Source organism: Xenia sp. Carnegie-2017, unplaced genomic scaffold (genome assembly GCF_021976095.1).
Source record: "Xenia sp. Carnegie-2017 unplaced genomic scaffold, XeniaSp_v1 HiC_scaffold_6, whole genome shotgun sequence".
NCBI lineage: Eukaryota > Metazoa > Cnidaria > Anthozoa > Malacalcyonacea > Xeniidae > Xenia > Xenia sp. Carnegie-2017.
Window position 1 is genome coordinate 19,472,230 of NW_025813526.1, and position 21,635 is coordinate 19,493,864.

At 33.9% G+C, this 21,635-nt stretch overlaps 4 long non-coding RNA genes across 6 annotated transcripts; 2 read left to right on the forward strand and 2 right to left on the reverse strand.

The window, feature by feature from the left end:
* The first annotated feature begins 2,023 nt into the window (after positions 1-2,023).
* Positions 2,024-3,024, forward strand: LOC124456739. The gene is made up of 3 exons (XR_006952428.1): positions 2,024-2,368; positions 2,515-2,774; positions 2,850-3,024. It is a non-coding gene; the product is annotated as an uncharacterized LOC124456739 (long non-coding RNA).
* A 4,492-nt stretch (positions 3,025-7,516) lies between these two features.
* LOC124456748 lies at positions 7,517-8,223 on the reverse strand. The gene is made up of 3 exons (XR_006952440.1): positions 8,207-8,223; positions 7,726-7,797; positions 7,517-7,606 (listed from the first exon to the last, which is right to left on the reverse strand). It is a non-coding gene; the product is annotated as an uncharacterized LOC124456748 (long non-coding RNA).
* A 6,684-nt stretch (positions 8,224-14,907) lies between these two features.
* LOC124456733 lies at positions 14,908-17,852 on the reverse strand. The gene is made up of 2 exons (XR_006952422.1): positions 17,741-17,852; positions 14,908-15,077 (listed from the first exon to the last, which is right to left on the reverse strand). It is a non-coding gene; the product is annotated as an uncharacterized LOC124456733 (long non-coding RNA).
* A 1,618-nt stretch (positions 17,853-19,470) lies between these two features.
* LOC124456722 lies at positions 19,471-20,574 on the forward strand. 3 transcript variants are annotated; one of them, XR_006952410.1, is made up of 5 exons: positions 19,471-19,502; positions 19,584-19,658; positions 19,871-19,929; positions 20,007-20,072; positions 20,255-20,428. It is a non-coding gene; the product is annotated as an uncharacterized LOC124456722 (long non-coding RNA). The 3 variants fall into 3 exon arrangements; XR_006952409.1 differs by lacking the exon at positions 19,471-19,502 and adding an exon at positions 20,553-20,574 and having other exon boundaries at positions 19,517-19,658; positions 20,255-20,332; XR_006952408.1 differs by lacking the exon at positions 19,471-19,502 and having other exon boundaries at positions 19,517-19,658.
* The last annotated feature ends 1,061 nt before the right edge of the window (positions 20,575-21,635 follow it).

A 21,635-nucleotide genomic window follows, 5' to 3' on the forward strand; every position in this document is an offset into this window, starting at 1 on the left:
TGTTTCGCATTACTGATATTTTTTAAGAAGATATTTTCCTATTTGCACTGGCTTATGCAAACCTCGGAGACGTTTGTGAGAACTCTTGAGCATGTGCAACACTCTACCTTCGGTTTCGGGCTTGCAATGATCTGCTCTCGTGTTCTCCCAAAGGTCTCCTCGGTTTGCATAAGCCCGTGCAAACGCAGTAAAAATCTTTTATTTCGTAATAATACAACACAAAGAACTCAAACTTTGGCTTGTTTTAGAAAGAAAATCAAAATGCTACTACCTATTATTTCATGAATAGTTTATCAATTTTTCTCTAAACTTTCAGCAAATATTTTACAGGCAAACTTCAACGGTATCATCTGTTTCAACGGCGACAACAACAAAACAAACTGTTCCTTCTACATATAATGGTTAAAGGTAAAACTTGTAGGATGTCTGTCGAAAAAACAGAGCATAGAAATTGTATAAGTTATATTGTATGTATATATATAACATACGTATAGTTCAGTATATATAAATATAATATGTCTACAAAGTAGAAGAATTTCCTGATGCATCAACTTCAAACTCTTTATTGTATGTGTTGTATACAGATATAATTTGTCAGTATTTGCTACTATATAATAGTACATCATACTGGGTTTTAACAAGTTAAAACATAATATTTAACTTGAAATGAAAACAATCGTATATTAAATACATCACACGAAACCTACTATGCTATTAAATGTTGTGCTATCTCAGCACGATTTGATCAATTTACATATCCCGCGTCACCCAGCTCTTGCTGGCGAATGTTTATACGACTTGACACGTGACCAATTTTGATCAATACGTCATATGACTTTTTGCCGATCTTTCCCGCGCTATGTGTAAAGAGATTTCTTGCTGAAACAATCTTTATCGTAAGTATTACGTAAAATATTTCATTTGTAAGTTTCAAAGTATTACAGTGAGTAATATAACCTTTTTATTTCAGAAGAAGAAGCATACAGTCGTTATTGTAAGTATTGTACAAAATTTCTAAGAATAGGATTTACTACTTCCTACATGTATGTATTGTAATATGAAGATGTCTTCAGCTAAAGACGAAACGTTATTGTTGATAAAATTATATACCCATGGCCATATTAAAGTTTTATGATGGGCAATTATATTTATACTAAGAATTCGCTTTCCGCCTTGCAAATCCATTTTCACAATATTTTATAACATCACAACTGTTGAATACATGATTCTTTCTTTGAAGCTGTTGCAAAAGTCGTTTCAAACTCGAAAAACGAAAATGGCCGTTGAAGAGTTACGTTTTTTACAAAATTTATATCAGTTTTACCCTAAAATATCAGCTGCTTCTTCCTCAGTCAAACTTTATACTTCATTCCTCATTCATTTTTGAAGCTGTCGGGAAAAGTCTTTCAAGAAGTCAGAAAGATGTTGACGAAGAAACATGGCATTGCCGAAGTTTTGTTGTACATGGTGGTTTTTAGAGAGTTTGACAATTGCTGGTTTATCAAAGATCTTTACGTTAAATACATGATTATTTTTGCTAAGCTCTTTGAAAAGTCGTTCAAGAAGTCAGAAAAGACGTTAACGAAATGACGACCGTTACAGAATGGCATTGCGGAAATTTTCGTTGCACAAGGTCGGGTTTCTCTTGGCGTTGCCTCCAATATTAACTGCTTTTTTGTCCATCGTTTGTATCTTTACTGTTTACTGAAATAACTGCCGAAAGTTTGTGTAAGAACATGTTACATGTTACATGTTCGTTCGCTGAATCCCGGTCTATCGGGCTCATATAAACAGTCCCTAAAACTAAAGGTAAGTTTGTTAATTAAAAGAGATCAAATGTTAATGCTAATAAATACAATAAGAAAATGAGATGAAGATAACAATCTAGAGGGTTTATCAAATCATTTTTGACATCAGTGGACCTTTAGAATTTGCATGATTCAGCTGTAGTTGTTCCCCAAGGAGACTTAAATGTTTGGGATTTGCTATTTGCTGTAGCTGAAGTATACGTTTTATTGTATTAAATTGCATTTACCGCTCTATGGGGATTAATTACTTCTAAGTGATGAATCATGCAAATTCTAAATTTCACAATGTACAATTGACGACACACCTAGTAAATGACCAATCCGAACACAACAGTTTAGGACACACCTAGTAAATGACCAATAAGAACACAACACGTTTACAACACGCCTAGTCACTGACCAATCAGAATACAACACGTTCGTGAAACTTGGGCCATAGTCTAAGACTAAGAACGTGCCATTTGAACGTGAAAGTCTGTAGTTGCAGGAAGAATAGTTAGCCGAAGTCGAAATTATTCCACGGTGAAATATCTCTTGGAGTCCTTGGAAAAATTGTTCAGGTAAATGTCTTGTTTCAAGTTCTTTTGCATTGAGTAAACATTGAATTGGGACACTGCATGTGATGTTCATTAATGCAAAGTGCAGTGTGGCCTTTCCATAAAGTTTCCGTCTTAGTAATTTTTGTTTCCTCTATGCTTGATTTTAGACATGGACATTCTTCTCTTAAACGACAATTAGTCATCAAATGAGATTGAGAAACAACGAACAAATGTTGGTTTATTTACCATGATCATAGCCTTCACAATTAAAGAAAATGGTTATTGTTCACAGCGGTTGAAGAGAATTGTGGCTATTGTCGACCAGTTCCTCGACGCTCATCTAAACATAAGAACAAAATACAATTCTGTAATTTGGTTGAAATTCTTCTTCCCTTGAACTACATTACTAGTGAATAAAATGTTCAATGTAAGTATGTTATCAATGTTTTTCATTTATGGAAGTATAATGTGGACTGACATTGGCTTCAATTGTCCTATGTAGAAACCTTCTGATGAAGAATGGACAACATACGTACTTTAAGAAAATCCTCTGAACAATGATCAAGAATGGGCAGTGTACTTTAAAGAGTCCTCTGAAGAATGCTCAAGAATGAACAATTTACTTTAACGAAGACCTCTGAACAATGATCAAGAATGAACAATATACTTTAATGAACTCTTCTGAACAATGATCAAGAATGAACAATATACTTTAATGAACTCTTCTGAACAATGATCAAGAATGGACAATATACTTTGATGAAATTGAAAAATACGTGACTTCTAATGCCCTAAACACCTTCTCTAAAAAGAATGCAAACGCTAAACACTCTTCTGGAGCAATGCATCCATCAGCCTAACGCCTGTTTCCATGAAAAAGTCAATATTACGACCTTTTCTAAAACATTTTCCTGGGAGTTTTCCTGCTAACATCACGACTGCTCAATCAATCGCAATGATGGATAAAACCACGCCGCTATCAAATGCCCAAATTTCAACATTATTTAATGGAAAATTTTTGTACTAAAAACATGGAATTTCCTTAACATGAAAAAAACCCCTAAAAATCCTAATTTTCCGACTGGCTGTCGATATTTCCGATTTTAATGCCGTAGACGACATGCACAGTTGCAAGAAATGGCCAATCTTGTTTCTGTGCTTGCCGTCGTCGACATAAAAGCGGTGATGTTTGTCAGGTAGCCTGAAAATTGGATACGATGGTTTCACCATCAACGTTCTGAATTTTTCAAAAAACTATTTTGGGCTTTTTTGTGGCTGTCCTTGCTCAACATCCGATCGTTTCATCTTCACAATTGGCATGAGATTTGTCATTCATCGTAGTCTGTCGTCGAACTGCCAAGGATTTGTCGAAAACCGTAAGTGTAATAATAATAAACCTTTTATTTAGTTAGGCCTGTTAACAGGTCAAATCTCTAATATAATTCGGGCAATAGCCACAACAAATCCTGGTGTTCAGTATATTCCACTGTAAGGCTATTTTTTTAATGCAGGAATGCAAATAAATATATTTAAAGAAATTTACATCTGCATTTTCAAAATAGTCTTGATTAAGAGGTAATAAAAGTGTTCTTTGGTTAAAATAATCCAATAGTGTTTATCGGTGCTGCTTTAATTCTTTTTAAATTTGTGTCTTAGTAAGCGTGAATTTGTATCAACTATTTCAAGTCTGTGACTGGCATGCAACAATTGTGTTGTTCTATATAATTTACCTTCGAAAACCTCTGTGTGAATATACTGCTTTAAGGAGCTACGCATGATCGCAGCGGTTGTTGCCTCGCAGAAGGATAGGCAGGACCATAGCTTAGAATCGGAAATGCAAGTGAAGTTTGGCCCAAGGAAGGCAACTTCAACTTGGGGTTAGTGGGTACAAATGGTACCTTAGCGTAGAGGATGCAAATAGCATCTGTAAGAAGACCTTTGAAGACTGGATCAAGCGAGCAAGGCCTATTGAAGACCAAGGGAAGATCGTGGTTTTGGTGGAAAGAAAATATCTCTCCCTAGTACGGTAAGAGCATGCAGTCGTTGTAGTTGGCCAATTTCATGAACGGCTTTCTACATTGACTATTAAGGCACTCCTGCATGGATCCCCTATAATGCATGAGTAGTTCAACCCACCCGGTTGGAGGTCGCCCGTAGGTGCAACATGCACTAGGTTAAGTTAAGTTAAGGGCATGATGGGTTACCTCCTTCAAGGGGCATTCCTTTTCAGGGCGGAATTCCGGTGCCATGCGCAGGTAGGAAGTTTAGATAGCTTAGGCATGCGCTGTAGTTGCAGCGAGTAGTTGCTACGCTTAGATAAAGAGTATGGGGTTAGAACCTTTATAAATTTAAAGGATGAACTCCACTATCAAGAGAAATGACTAAATTTTTCAAAATCTTTCGAAGGAAACTTTAATCTTGTCAGTCATTTTCAAATCAACAAATTGAAACTCAAATAGTCTTCAGTTTGTCAAGACATTTACAGCTTAGGAGCGGCGTGGCAATTACTGTAAATGTAAAAATGGATATGTTGTTTTCTTATTAAGAAAACTTCTTTCCTGGGAACTTCGATGCGGCAAGCCACAGCAAAAAATGGCATAAAAAAAAGTTTAGTACACCAGGTCTAAGTATGCGGAATGGCTTCATATTAACCAAACTAACACGAAACATAGTTTTAATAAAAGCACGTTGTTTATTTTCTTTGATGGTTACCATGAAGACAAACCGCAGACGTTGTCACATATGATACAAAATAGTTACACGATGGTTTCCATGTTCACCATTCGCGTTGCTATCTAGTCATCTATATGATAATTGTCAAACTAAGACATAACTTAAATCAAGCGCTGCCGGTTGTTTGGTTAAACCATCCACGGTCTCTCGGTAACCAAACTTAACGTGTGCTTCTTCAAGTGTTCTAATTTGTTTCAAAAAATATTAAATTTAGTCTCTCTGCTTAAAATATTTTGAAGTACATTTATCTAATCCATGTCATGCAGCAACTTTAAGCGTTAGTGGCACCGAGCGCGCAAAGCACTGAATGAAACGATGCAAAATAGGGACTGCTAAGGTGGCGCTAGGTGCGACTGATTCGGATGTGGATTAGATAAGAAAACACGTTAAAAGAAATTCCCATCAAATTACACAATTTTCTCGTCCATAGTAGAAAATTGTCGAGTTCGCTGATCGGTTTACGTGCGGTAAAACTAAAATGTGGCGGTTTGTACGTAAGTTGTATGTACGTTAAAAATGGCGAATTATATCCATAACTAAAATACTTAAAAGATTTTTGGACTTGAAGGTGTTTTTTGAGAAATTGACGGTTTTTTCTTTTTTTTGGTATTTGCATCGTTGCAAAGGTAAGTAAAGATTTTTGTTTCTAAGGGTCCCCGGGCGCGGAACTTCGGCTGAAATCCTAATGGTTTTCCTCTTCAGTATTCTCAAATTCTCGTGCCGTTGTGTTCGGTTTTGGTTTATACCGTTCAGGTTTTCCATTAGGGATTTTTATTTCGGTTAAGTCATCAAAAAAAACAGTGACCTTGGTGTGGGACTAAACTTGTACTACTTGTCATATACAACCATGGAACAAAAAGCAATTTGAAGGCTATGGATGCTTAGCTGAGCGAACCTAGGGTCTATCAGCTAAAATTTACAGCCATCTTCACTTTCGTTAAAAAAACAGCGTCATGTTTAAGCAATTCTGCATTTTAGAACAGTTTGGGTGATTTCAGTTTAATTATTTTTTATATTTATTTACTTAACACTTATTGTAAATGTGAAAGTTAAACTTGCATGTATTTGGGGCGTAAAGTTGGATATTTAAGCATTTTAACGCTAAACCGGCATTATAAAAAAGCTGATAATTGTTTATTGTTTGTGACTTTAAATTGTGAAGTGCAATTGAACAACAAAGCTCTTGACCTGTTTTTGTCTATTACGATCAAGCAATAACTTACCAAGTTGGAGCTTCAAAAATTCTACAAAGATCAAATTTTCGAACTATAAAATATTCAAAATATGTTCAATAGCCAAAATCGTCTGAACTTTCCAAGAAAAAAAACAGCCCAACTGTGGGGTATCTTCAAAGAGCGGAAAATTTAGTCTTTGGGCTCGATTCCCAATACACTGTTTTTTAGTATATATGCAATCAAATTGTCAAGTTTGGATTAAATCCGTGTCGGATAATCCATGATATAAGGAAGAAACTTTAAAATTTTAAAGAATCTTTGCAAGAAACAACATGTTAATCAGATTGAAGATCATGGAATCGGGTAAAGATTAAGGATTACAAAATAACAGTCCCAGTCTCCCAACGCTCTCGTCTAAATCTAAACAATAGTATGAAACAATATTGAAACAAAGCAAAGAAAAGATTTTACGTTTTATTAGTTGACTAAGTTGAGGAAGCTTAGTACTTTCCCCGTGTTTCAAAAAATTCATTAAACTACGGTGAAGTAAACATATTAAAATGGCTCTTGAAAATACGGTCCAATTATCCGAAATACGAAGCAGTTATGGTTCTCAGTGGAGTGGGGATGCTCTAGGTTATAAGAATGGTTTGTGGGAATTCTGTTACAGTGGTACTCAAATTCATGAAGAACTAGAAAAACTCGGAGGACTTGATAAAATTGACATTAAAGGATGGAGGGTTAGTGACGACACTGTACTACACATTGCTACAGCAGAAGTGTTGGTTTCTGAATGGACAACAACGGAAGAGTTATTGAGCATTATGGCTACAAAGTACAAGAAGACATGTGCTGAGGATATGTGGGAAAGAGCTCCTGGTCAGACCACAACAAAGGCATGTTTCATGTTACAACCTCTTGAGGAAAAAGGTTACATTATACCATTTAATGAACGAGGTGAAGGATGTGGTGCAGCTATGAGATCCATGTGTATAGGTTTGATCTTTCCTTGTGAAGATCAAATTGAAATGTTAATTGAAATTGCTGTTGAAAGTGGAAGGATGACTCATAATCACCCCACAGGTATTCACCTTTCATAATAAAGCAACGATTTAAGATCATGTATCAATTATCAAGTCACTAATGTCTAGTGTTTTGTCTATCAACAAGTGTTGCTTTGTATAAAGTTTGCTAGGTTTTCTTGTTATCTGCATTTCTTTTCATTTTAACAAACCTTTATAGTAATTTAGCTTTTCAATCCTTTTGCTTTTCTTAGATGTTTTATCTTCAACTCTTCCTTCGATTACTTACTTGAACAAGCCATTACCATGAATGTTTCATATCCTTTTATCTAATATCAATTTATAAATGAAATAAAAGATGGTTCTCCTTAGGTTTGCATAAGTCTATGCAATCCATCATTTTCTAGAACCACATCTCAAATGCCTCCATCCTTCTAACATTGCTCACTTTAAATGACCATATCTTTGATCCATCCCTTTTATCGCTTTTCCACATTTCCAAATTTCTGTCTTCTAAAAACTGTTTAAATTGCCATTACTGTTTTGCTTTAATATCTTTACTACTACAGTCATTGAATTTATGATCCATATCAAAATGCCGCTATTATGTAAATAGAGTCATCATAATGTAAGTGACCTAAAATTAGCAATCTTTAAAGATAATGATTTTATTTATAGGTTATCTTGGGGCTGTTACTGCAGCTTTATTTACAGCCTATGCTATACAGAAGATGGCTCCAAAAAAATGGGAGCAGGACTTTTAAGTGTTTTACACAAAGTTTGGGAATACATTGAGAAGGTTGGTCATGATATAGAAGAAAACAAGAAATCTTGGGGCTACTTTAAAAACAGTTGGGAGTCATATCTTCAACTACGGGAATTAATGAGTAGAACCAGTGAACCAAAGTTTCCAGTGACATATAACATACCTGAACGTGATGCTTTTAAAATCTGTCAGTTATGCAGGTTGGGTTGGTCCAGTGGTCATGATGCACAAATGATTGCTTACGATGCTGATGATGGCAAAAGATTCCTGGTTTCAATTGTGCTCTTGTTCTATGTTTCATGGCAGGGAAAGTGACAGCACAGGAATATTGGCTGCAGCATGGTGGGGTGGTATGTGTGCGGTTAGTTTGAAAAACGATGTGCAATTTTTGACAAAGTGTTTGTTTAGAGGCATAATCAAATCGATGTGTTAATTTATATATGTTTAATTGCTAAATTAATTTTTAAGCTTAACAAATTCATATGATTTACGACAGTGTTTTCGTTAAAATGATTTTGCACATCGCTTGAAAAGTGATGTGCAATTATTTCATTTAGTAAAACGATGTGCAAATTGCACATTGGACACCATTAATTCGCAGCTGGTGGTATGTATGGTATGAAGGTGTGCCCCTGGAAATTATAGGAACCTGGAATATGGTCATAGGATTATGGAACTGGGTAAAAAGTTACTGAATGTATCAAAGAATATGAACAACTAACAGGATAGTATTTATTTAACAGAATTCTGTCATCCCAATATACTTTAGTATGTTTGTAAATCATACAATAAAAATTACTACTTGGTTATAACATAAAAGCAAATTACTTTAGAAATAAAGTCTAAAGAAGAATGTCAGATTCAGGGCATGGGCAGTTCTAAGTTCTACTTAGGAGGATTTCCGGCTGTAGAGTAAATTTATTGACTAGATATCAGTGAAACTATATATAGACAAGGATCATTACATCTTTAGGTTCATTTTACCTCACAAAATGCAAATTGCCAACGTTTTATTCACTACCAAAAATACCTTCTGAGGGAGAGGGGAGCTGACTTGACAGGTGGAAGCCTTGCTCCTACTGTCTATGTGTTAAAAATCGGCTTAATATAATTTAGAACGCACAATTTTCTTTGAAACACGTAGCTACCAAAGTGTAACTGTAAAGCTTTGTCATACTCCCGAGTTTCATAATACAACACACCTAGATTTTTTAAAAGACTTAACGACATCAACCTGACTAGTTCCTAACGATTGTTTTCGAATTTCTAGAGCTTTTTCATGAAACTCTATAGCTTTGTCGTAGTTTCCTGTTTTAGAATACACATTACCAAGATTGTTTAAAGACGCAGCAACATCAACATGATATGGACCTAACGATTGTTTTCGAATTTCCAGAGCTTTTACATGAAACTCTATAGCTTTGTCGTAGTTTCCAGTTTCATGTAACACCGTACCAAGATTGTTTAAAGACGTAGCAACATCAACATGATTTGGACCTAACGATTGTTTTTGAATTTCCAGAGCTTTTTTGTAAAACTGTATAGCTTTGTCGTAGTTTTCAGTTTTTTTAAACAATAAATCAAGATTGTTTAAAGACCTAGCGACATCAACATGATTCGAACCTAACGGTTGTTTTTGAATTTCCAGAGCTTTTTCATAAAGCTCTATAGCTTTGTCGTAGTTTCCAGTTTCATGTAATACCGTACCAAGATTGTTTAAAGACGTAGCGACATCAACATGGTTTAGACCTAACAATTGTTTTTGAATTTCCAGAGCTTTTTCATAAAACTCTATCGCTTTGTCGTAGTTTCCAGTTACAATATACACATTACCAAGATTGTTTAAAGACTTAGCGACATCAACATGATTTGGACCTAACGATTGTTTTGAATTTCCAGAGCTTTTCGTAAAACTCTATAGCTTTGTCGTAGTTTCCAGTTTTTTAAACAATACCAAGATTGTTTAAAGACCCAGCAACATCAACATGATTTGGACCTAACGATTGTTTTTGAATTTCCAGAGCTTTTCATAAAGCTCTATAGCTTTGTCGTAGTTTCCAGTTTTAAACAATAAACCAAGATTGTTTAAAACAGCAACATCAACATGATTTGGACCTAACGATTGTTTTGAATTTCCAGAGCTTTTCAAAACTCTATAGCTTGTCGTAGTTTCCAGTTTCATGTAACACCATTACCAAGATTGTTTAAAGACGTAGCGACATCAACATGATTTGGACCTAACGATTGTTTTGAATTTCCAGAGCTTTTCATAAAACTCTATAGCTTTGTCGTAGTTTCCAGTACAACTATACATTACCAAGATTGTTTAAAGACTTAGCGACATCAACATGATTTGGACCTAACGATTGTTTTGAATTTCCAGAGCTTTTCGTAAAACTCTATAGCTTTGTCGTAGTTTCCAGTATCATAAACACATTACCAAGATTGTTTAAAGACGTAGCGACATCAACATGATTTGGACCTAACGATTGTTTTCGAATTTCCAGAGCTTTTCGTGAAGCTCTTTAGCTTTGTCGTAGTTTCCAGTGATAGAATACACATTACCAAGATTGTTTAAAGACATAGCGACATCAACATGATTTGGACCTAACGATTGTTTTTAATTTCCAGAGCTTTTCATAAACTCTTTAGCTTTGTCGTAGTTTCCAGTTTCATGTAACACCGTACCAAGATTGTTTAAAGACGCAGCGACATCAACATGATTTGGACCTAACGATTGTTTTCAATTTCCAGAGCTTTTCGTAAAACTCTATAGCTTTGTCGTAGTTTCCAGTTTTTAAACAATAAACCAAGATTGTTTAAAGACGCAGCAACATCAACATGATTTGGACCTAACGATTGTTTTCGAATTTTAGAGCTTTTTCGTAAACTCTATAGCTTTGTCGTAGTTTTCAGTTTTTAAACAATAAACCAAGATTGTTTAAAGACGCAGCGACATCAACATGATTTGGACCTAACGATTGTTTTCGAATTTCCAGAGCTTTTCATAAACTCTATAGCTTTGTCGTAGTTTCCAGTTTCATGTAACACCTTACCAAAATTGTTTAAAGACCTAGCGACATCAACATGATTTGGACCTAACGATTGTTTTTGAATTTCCAGAGCTTTTTCATAAAACTCTTTAGCTTTGTCGTAGTTTCCAGTTTTCATAACACCATACCAAGATTGTTTAAAGACGCAGCGACATCAACATGATTTGGACCTAACGATTGTTTTGAATTTCCAGAGCTTTTCCATGTAACTCTATAGCTTTGTCGTAGTTTCCAGTTGATTTAAACAATAAACGGAGATTGTTTAAAGACGTAGCAACATCAACATGATTTGCACCTAACGATTGTTTTTTAATTTCCAGAGCTTTTTCGTAAAACTCTATAGCTTTGTCGTAGTTTTCAGTTTTTTTAAACAATAAACCAAGATTGTTTAAAGACGCAGCAACATCAACATGATATGGACCTAACGATTGTTTTCGAATTTCCAGAGCTTTTTCATAAAGCTCTTTAGCTTTGTCGTAGTTTCCAGTTTCATGTAACACCGTACCAAGATTGTTTAAAGACGCAGCGATATCAACATGAGTTGGACCTAACGATTGTTTTCGAATTTCCAGAGCTTTTTCGTAAAACTCTATAGCTTTGTCGTAGTTTTCAGTTTTTTTAAACAATAAACCAAGATTGTTTAAAGACGCAGCAACATCAACATGATTTGTACCTAACGATTGTTTTCGAATTTCCAGAGCTTTTTCATAAAGCTCTTTAGCTCTGTCGTAGTTTCCAGTTTCATGTAACACCATACCAAGTTTGTTTAAAGACCTAGCGACATCAACATCATTTGGACCTAACGATTGTTTTTGAATTTCCAGAGCATTTTCGTAAAACTCTATAGCTTTGTCGTAGTTTCCAGTTTTAAAATACACATTACCAAGATTGTTTAAAGACCCAGCAATATCAACATGATTTGGACCTAACGATTGTTTTTTAATTTCCAGAGCTTTTTCGTGAAGCTCTTTACCTTTGTCGTAGTTTCCAATGATAGAATACACATTACCAAGATTGTTTAAAGACATAGCTACATCAACATGATTTGGACCTAAGGATTGTTTTTTAATTTCCAGAGCTTCTTCATAAAGCTCTTTAGCTTTGTCGTAGTTTTTAGTTTCATGTAACACCGTACCAAGATTGTTTAAAGACGCAGCGACATCAACATGAGTTGGACCTAACGATTGTTTTCGAATTTCCAGAGCTTTTTCATAAAACTCTATAGCTTTGTCGTAGTTTTCAGTTTTTTTAAACAATAAACCAAGATTGTTTAAAGACGCAGCGACATCAACATGATTTGGACCTAAGGATTGTTTTTTTCCAGAGCTTTTCATAAAGCTCTTTAGCTTTGTCGTAGTTTCCAGTTCATGTAACACCATTACCAAGATTGTTTAAAGACGTAGCGACATCAACATGATTTGGACCTAACGATTGTTTTTAATTTCCAGAGCTTTTCATAAACTCTATAGCTTTGTCGTAGTTTCCAGTACAACTATTCACATTACCAAGATTGTTATACGACTTAGCGACATAAACATGATTTGGACCTAACGATTGTTTTTGAATTTCCAGAGCTTTTTCATAATACTCTATAGCTTTGTCGTAGTTTCCAGTACCCCTATACACATTACCAAGATTGTTTAAAGACCCAGCGACATAAACATGATTTGGACCTAACGATTGTTTTTGAATTTCCAGTGCTTTTTCATGAAATTCTATAGCTTTCTCGTAGTTTCCAGTATCATTATACACACTACCAAGATTGTTTAAAAATGCAGCAACATCAACATGATTTGGACCTAAGGATTGTTTTTGAATTTCCAGAGCTTTTTCATGAAATTCTATAGCTTTGTCGTAGTTTCCAGTACAATGTAACACCGTACCAAGATTGTTTAAAGACCCAGCGACAGCAACATGATTTGCACTTAACGAATGTTTTTGAATTTCTAGAGCTTTTTCGTAAAACTCTATCGCTTTGTCGTAGTTTCCAGTTGCATTATACACATTACCAAGATTGTTTAAAGACGTAGCAACATTAACATGATTTGGACCTAACGATTGTTTTTGAATTTCCAGAGCTTTTTCGTGATGATTTTTAGCTTTGCTATACTTCCCGGTAACACAGTATAAAAGACCAAGGATATTAAAATACCAAGCTTTATCATAAATAGATTCTTCTGATTTAAATTTATCCAATAGTTCAAAAGCAAGATCGTATTTTCCAAAATGACTTAATCTGTCAACAAAATATTGGAAAACTTGTAAAGTGTTCATGTTGATTTTTGTCTTGTTGGTCTTTAATAATTGAACAATTTTTTTTAGATGTGGCATTAATTTGATTTCGTCGTCTGTCTCTTTAAACATGTAAAGTGCTTTAGATATTTGATCAACGTTACTTTCCTTTTCATGTTCTTCATTTGAATGTTCAGATTGATAAACAATAATTGCTTTGTGAACAATGCGATGTAGACTAATGTCATTATTTTCTGAATGCAAGAACAATGAGCAGTCCTTTAAACAAAGACATATATCTTCCTTTGAGTGTTTGGGATCTATTTTTTGAACATAACAAATAATAATGTCTCGTGGTATAGGATCAAACGATATCACGGAAAAAAAGTTAATAACATTTGCCAATATTGTGGATTCTTCAGCATTTTGTCTGACAGCTAAAAGTGAAGCTTGTAACATACTTCTAGGATACACCGAGTTAAATTTAACAAAAGTGGCGTCCATGTTTTCTTGTTCTTCTGAAGATATTTTCTTTAAATATTGTTTCCAAGTAAATGAGCAGTTTGCTTTGTTTACACGACTGAAATAAAAACCAGCGGCAGCCAAAGCCAGCGGTTGACGATCTAATGCGTGGGATACTTCATTCAACAATAGATCAACAGTATTATCATCTTTAGTGTAATTTTCCAACAGTTGACAACATTCTTTATCATTCATTCCACTTCTGATAGAAATATGTTTGTTAAACTCATCGTCTTGAGGTACGGCATCTGTGTTCTGGATAGTTACTATGATTTGTCCATTTATCCACATGGGATCACCTACTTGGGGGAGTATCAAAGAAATTTTGCTGAGCTGTACCACGTTGTCTACAATGATCAACCAATTTTGCCAGAATTTTAATCGTGTGGATACTAACGATCGCAAATTCTTCACTTTGTCTGCGATGGAACAATTTTCATCTTCAAATTTTTTAATCATACACTTATCACAGTTTAAACGGTATCCAAGTTCACAGTAAGTTTTTAAAAGAGATTCCTCATTTTTTCCATCGAGAGTCATTACAAACGAAGTTCTATTTTTCCAATCACACGACATTTTTTCACAAACCTGTCTTGCAAGTTGCGATTTACCACTGCCAGGATTACCAGTGATGTAAAAATATGTCAGTTTATCATTGTTATCAATTCTTAATTTTTCAAGATCTTTTATAATTTTATTTCGTAATTCAGTGCGTTCAACAAAAAAATGATTAGATTTTGAAGGAAGAACTTGGAACGAATTAAAACAGTTTCGATGATTTTTTATTTCAATGATTTCATCAAGAAAATTTCAAATCTTGAAATGATTTTCAATGATGTTGACTATATCATAAAATCATCATCTGAGCATTCCCTTTCATACCAATGTGCGTACTTGTTTCTTTCACAACGAAGTGTATGAACAGCATCCTTTTGTTTTGTCAAGGTGCTTGTAATTGAATTTGAAAAATTATTGCATCAAATAATATCGTACAGTCCCACTTACTGGTATCTCCATCCTGATATTTTTGTCGAGTTTTTTGGTCTAACTTTCTTCTTGATTCTAAATTGTAAAATTTGTTACCACTGTTGTGTGTATCATCCCATTCTCCATAAGTTGATTTGTAACGAGAGTTCCATTGTTTAATGAAAACTGAGCAAGTTCCTTTTGCACCACGTTAATTATTTGCTGAATGTAAGACAGATTTCTTATTCCTGACGATTCCATCTGTACAAAATTTGGTATACATCAACAAGATAAAATCAAGCAAATAAAAATATTATACAACCCTTATTAGTTTCCATTGAAGTCGGATTTACATGATGACGAAATCAAACTTATTTTTAATTGATTTAACTTCACCAAAACCGTCTTAAAATTACAAAGAACCTAAAACTAATAATAACAGAGAGCATGTATGCTACAGCTTTTACCAACTGCAGTATCCTATCAAACAGCCTTTAGAAAAATTAAAAACATGATATTTTACCTTAAAGTTTACGTTACAAAACAGACATAAGAATATATTCTTCAATAATTTGCATAGACCTACGGTTTCAGCCTCGTGTCGACTGTGTCATGTCACAAGCCAGACGTGAAGAGATTCAGCGTCATAACGAGGAGGTAAGGCAAAACAGGGAAATGTTGAAAACCATAACAAAGCTGTTTTATACTTGTCTAGGCAAGAGCTTGCATTTACTACCGTGAAATTGGCACCATATTGGGCACCACAATCAACACAACATTCATCACAACACTCATCACCACATTCGACTAAAATTTATCATTCAAAATGATAAATCGAAAAATCGTCTTTAAAACACGTTTTCCATCAAATACAACAGTAAAAAACAATTCTTGACTGTTTATTACTATTTTACTGTCCTTAACCATCACAAAAAATGTATAAAAGTCAAGAAATTGAAGAAAACACTAAGATTTATATTACAGTGTACTTTCCATTTCTCTTAATTAGCCTATAATTTAAAAACTACACGGTAGAATTTTTTTAAACTTGGCCAGAATATAGATAATTATATTGTCTATAACATATCGAAAATCTGGAGATGGCACAAAAATATAAGTTGTAGAAAATCATCGACAAAGTCGGATGACACGAATGCGCGTAATATGATCTTATATAATTACGTTTAGAATTTCAAGTCATTGCTAAATAAAGGCCTGTAAATAAAAATCTACACGGTAGAATTTTTTTAAACTTGGCCATATTGTAGATATTCTTGTCTATAACATATCCAAAATCTGGAGGTGGCACAAAAATATAAATGATAGAAAATCAGTTCAGAATGCAAGAGGAACATTTTCAGAAAAATTGAAATTGTTAATCGATATTCTGATCGTGTCAACAACGTAAAAAAATGCGATAGAAAGAAAAATAATAGCCGATTTCTAATTATAAGATAATAAAGTAAGGTAATTATCTAGTAAGTCTGTAAAAATACAATATAAATAATGCACATGTCTAATTATACCGTGACGTAAAGGTCCTGGATTAAAGTAATATTTGGTCACGACTACTCCAAAAACAAGTCATTTCCTTCAGTAGATTCACTAAATTTTGAAAAAATTAAAGCGATGAGCAACTAGAACAAATTTTCAAGAAAAATAACCAGCAATATTACGTCACTGCATAATTAAATTGGCACTAACAACCAAACAGAGTTTACTACTTTTAAACAATTTAGTAAAAAGTGAATTGTATTAATAATTTTTGTTCACTCTCTAGATTTTGGATATATTAAAAAAATTCTACCGTGTAGTTTTTATTTACAGGCCTTTGTTTAGCAATGACTTGAAATTCTCAACCTAATTATGTAAGATCATATTACGCGCATTCGTGTCATCCGTATTTGTCGATGATTTTCTACAACTTATTTTTTTGTGCCACATCCAGATTTTGGATATGTTATAGACAATAAGAATATCTACAATATGGCAAAGTTTAAAAAAATTCTACCGTGTAGTTTTTTATTTACAGGCCTTTGTATAGCAATGACTTGAAATTCTCAACCTAATTATATAAGATCATATTACGCGCATTCGTGTCATCCGACTTTGTATATGATTTTCTACAATTTATTTTTTTGTGCCATATCCAGATTTTGGATATGTTATAGACAATAAGAATATCTACAATATGGCCAAGTTTAAAAAATTCTACCGTGTAGTTTTTTATTTACAGGCCTTTATTTAGCAATGACTTGAAATTCCCAACGTAATTATATAAGATCATATTACGCGCATTCGTGTCATCCGACTTCGTCGATGATTTTCTACAACTTATTTTTGAACTGTTTCTCTGCTTTACTATATGATCCTTCGGCAATTTAAATTAACCAAAATGGTTCTATTTCCTGCATAAATATCACGCGTTTGCTTTCTAAGATAGCCTTTTCCGACGTTCTAGGGAGTCTAAATTCGGAAAATTTTATCGCTCGGCGCCAACCATGGTGGCGCCTCGTGAGCCCGACCAAATGTTTTTCGCTAGCTATGCCACTGATCACAAGTATAATGAAATAACACATATTTTATAAACATACCGTCCGGACCCAAAGATGAATATAATTGCATGCTAGCAAGCACTTTGAATTCCTTGGCAAACAAATACATAACGATAAACAGGCCTTCCTTTGATCGCAGTAATTATTTTCGTAAGTAAATTGTTTGTATTTTGCAACTTCGTTTGATTGGTATACAATTACAGGATTACAAATTGCTACAGGTATCTATGATGTATATTTCATAGTACTAAGGTGGGACTAATATTTAGTAAAAATATATTAATTAAATATGACAAACATTTTGTATTTAAGGTCACATTTATACATCGTAAACACACATGATAATTCTTTATGTTTTATCTTACAAACCTTTTGCTGGTCGACGGTTGGAGCTTTGAACATTCAATCTTTCAGATAAATTCAACGTTCTGAAGAATTAAGCGTCAAATATCTGCATCGTTTGAGTTGATACGTTGCGTCGTTGGGCATTTGTTATGTAATACAAAGACACAGAATAGATCACGTAACAGAAGGGCCACTTAGCAAAAAATGCGGTCCTAAATTTTAATGCGCATGCGCTACTTCCGCCACGATGGCAGCAAGATAAACTTACAACTCAAAAATCTTGGCGTTTTACTTGAAAAGTTGAAATATTTATCCTGAGACGACCAAATCAAAGCTGTTGTTAATAAACGCAATCAAGACCTACCCTCAGTATCGTGCTGAAAAGAGAACATACAATCAACATATTTTTATGCTTTTTCATGTACAACCAATGTGTACAATTCTATCGAGACCTGTATGAAATGCTGTGCCGTGGCCGTGTGAAAAATTTGACGTTCAAGATTAAACACAGATGCTCTAGAGTTTTTGGAACAATACGCCAGCAAGGAGGTAATTTTGACAATCCCACGCCAATACAATTTATCAGGGCTTTTTGAAAGTTTTTTTTCAGTTCACTTTTGACCTCTTCGAAAAAAACTGTTAAAGATATACACACTCTGCTAACACAATTATAAAAAAAGCCCAAACATTTAGTATGCCACTTACCCATGCAAAAGCTCCAAATAACTCACTGTTGATTGGTAAAATGACTACTGAGAACAAAATATTAGCAACAATTTATTGCTCAAAAATGCTGCTGCCTATGTTTCAGGATATTTGCTAAGCAAAGCTTTCAAAATCCACAGCTGTCTCCAATGAAAGAACAATTTGACTTCAAATAACATAAACAATGATGGTAATTTGCTTTGCTATTTCAAGGCATATAAAGAACTCAACTTTGGTGGGCTGACTGCTCCTTCATCGTGCTATTTAAATTACATTATGCAACTTGAAGACACCTTCGTGGATTGCTTCTCAGTCACAACAAAAATCTGAATGTTGGAAAGAGCATCTTGAAGAGTCTTAACAAGATACCAGTGCCATTCCGTACATGTTCACAGTTTCCACTGCAATATTTGGTCAAACTTTTTTTAAGAATGCGAATTTATTACAGCATCAAATTTGCAAATAGCGAGTTTTCCTCTTCTAATAAAAGATCGCGAAAGTACATTAAAGTCAAGCATTTGTAACATTCTACAAACTTACAACAAGGAAAATTCCATAGACAAAGTTGATGATCCTTTTCATTGTAACTCGCAATTCAAGCATAACCATGATTGAATGTTGGCAAGTTGGCAAAAGCTTTGAGGCAATTGTTTGCTTTCTCAGTAAAACAATGCCGAAAATGATTTCGAAAATTGGTATTAATTGTCATGGGGTCGTCGGTATGGTCGTCGGTCACAAACAATGATGACGTTTCTACCTTTGACTGATGGAAACATGCAAACTAGTCAATATTCAATATGGCGTTTGAACGATTGTGGTATGTTTCGCTGCCGTAAAATGGCATATACAACCACAAATACAACCATCCGACTGGTGCAGCTTAAAAAGAAATTTCAGGGCTTCCATTTACTACATGTTTCAAAGTTCATGTATGAGAACAATATTTCTTCGTGTATTCATACTTTTTAGGAGTTTGCAACATCAAAAGTTCGAAGCAAGGAAATCGATCAACAGGGCTCAGTCACTCAGTACTATGCTTAGTACTTTTTTAAATATCTATCGGAGTCTGGCTGGGAGAATGGTACTTAGACTAATTCTAGTACTGGTTTTTATAAATCGGGGTATTATTTTTTGGGTACACTTGCAAAATGTATCAATTCAGGAAGAAATTCAGACGCTCAAATGACTTCTTTTACAATAACGTGGAGAGGAAAGGAAACACACAAAAGATGATGCGGTAGGAATTTTAAAGTGTTCTTTTATTGTTTCTGGTTGCACAATTTCATATTAATTTATATTTATTACCACAGTTTTATTAACAAAAGTATGTGTACAAATTTATTTATGCCCACAATGTTGTGTAAGGAAAACCATTATTCTGAGCACATTTTCCATTTTCAAGTCTGGATTCTCTACATCCTTTAATCACAATGTCATATATGTTAATAGAATAACAGTGTGTCATATGAATCTCAATTTTTTGAACAAGAAAATGAATTTGGGATTTGGTAAGTTTACATATATTGTAAAACTATGTAGATATAAAAATACGCTATGTTTATGGTTTTTTTTCATTTATATGTAGAATGAACAAAGTGAAGATATTGCTGAAAATTATGACAAGCACCAAGAGTTAACCACCAAAACACAGGTTTTTAATGTACATATTGATATTGTTTCTCATGAAAAGTCCTTGGAAATGGCTATATGTAGGACTGCTTTCACTAGAAAAAACTAAAAAATTTTGAAGTAATTTAAAGAAGGCATGCATTATTTCAACACTTATTAAAAGTCTGTACACATTTTAAATTAAATAATGGTCTTTATTTGTAGGATTCTGAAGATATTTTTATCAAGCAATCTATCTCTATTATTACAGAGGAATCTAAACAACCATGTCAACATAGTCAAGTAGTTCTCACTTATACAGTTATACTTTATACTGTTTACCACTAGTCATGTTTTTAATGTGTTATAAATTGACAATATGCTTGTTGATTGCTTATGCATGAAACACTTGTAGCAAAACTTTATTAACATCTCATTAGAAATGTGCTCAACAAACATAAATATATTACAATAGATATTTTGAAACAGTGAACATTAATAATTACTGTATACTTTCTTTCAGAGTCATTTGTCACCCACTGGCCCACTGATATTGTTTGGACTTTGCATCTTATGTATCATCAGCAAATCAACTTGTTGTTCATGATTATAATGCAAACAAAGAACAATTGTGGTGATGTCATTTTATTTCCATAATTTCAATGTTGGGTATGCCTTAACTAAATAATACTCAATACTGCTATAATCTGCATATATTTTTTCTTCAGTTTTTCAGTCAATTTGTTTTAATTCATGATATCCCACCTATTGCAGGCTACGGTTGGATATTGTGCTGAACAATGTGATGCAAGTAGAAACAATTGTTGAAGCCCTACCTAATAATATACGTTAGATCCTCAAAATTGTAAAATGGTCGTATATGAAATTAAAAACAGGCCAAACAACATTTTGTACGCGTCAGATATACCGTATTGATTGCATACATATTAGCAATGAAAAATCTGGTTGTGTATGATAGAAAGTTTGGTATATTGACCAAAGATTTTATTGAAAAAAGTAAGTGTTAATATTACTCAGGATATAAAGGTGTCTGAACAGCTTCACCAAATTTTGACTTACACTTACATACTATTTGTTTGAAGACCCTTAAAGATGTGAGAACTTGTTACATATTAATCTAACATTGCATGAAATGAATGTCTCAAATTTGTATTTGGCTTATTTTCAATGTAAGTTCTTCATGTTGTATGGGAGGAAATGTCTTCATCAATAAATATCAGTTTATTGTACATTTTAAACCCGTGAAGTGTCTTCTGTGTTTTACAAGACCAATTGTTCGACATTGTTCATAACCTACATGTAGACGTTACCCATTGCAAACACAAGTAATGTTGTTAAAACTTGTGAATGATTATTTACACAACATATTTATCTCATCCCATTTCTTTTATGAATGCAGAATCACATCCATGATGCAGTCTGTTGATGATGTTTCACATGAGATGCACCTAACCTGAAGAAGTATATTTTGTAAATAACTTTTTGTTTGCAAATACATGTATAGTTTCTCAACCTTCTAATACCCCACATTTGTTACCGTACGCCTGTGCCTAAGTTCAGGAACTTCTATAAAGCTATTAGGGTG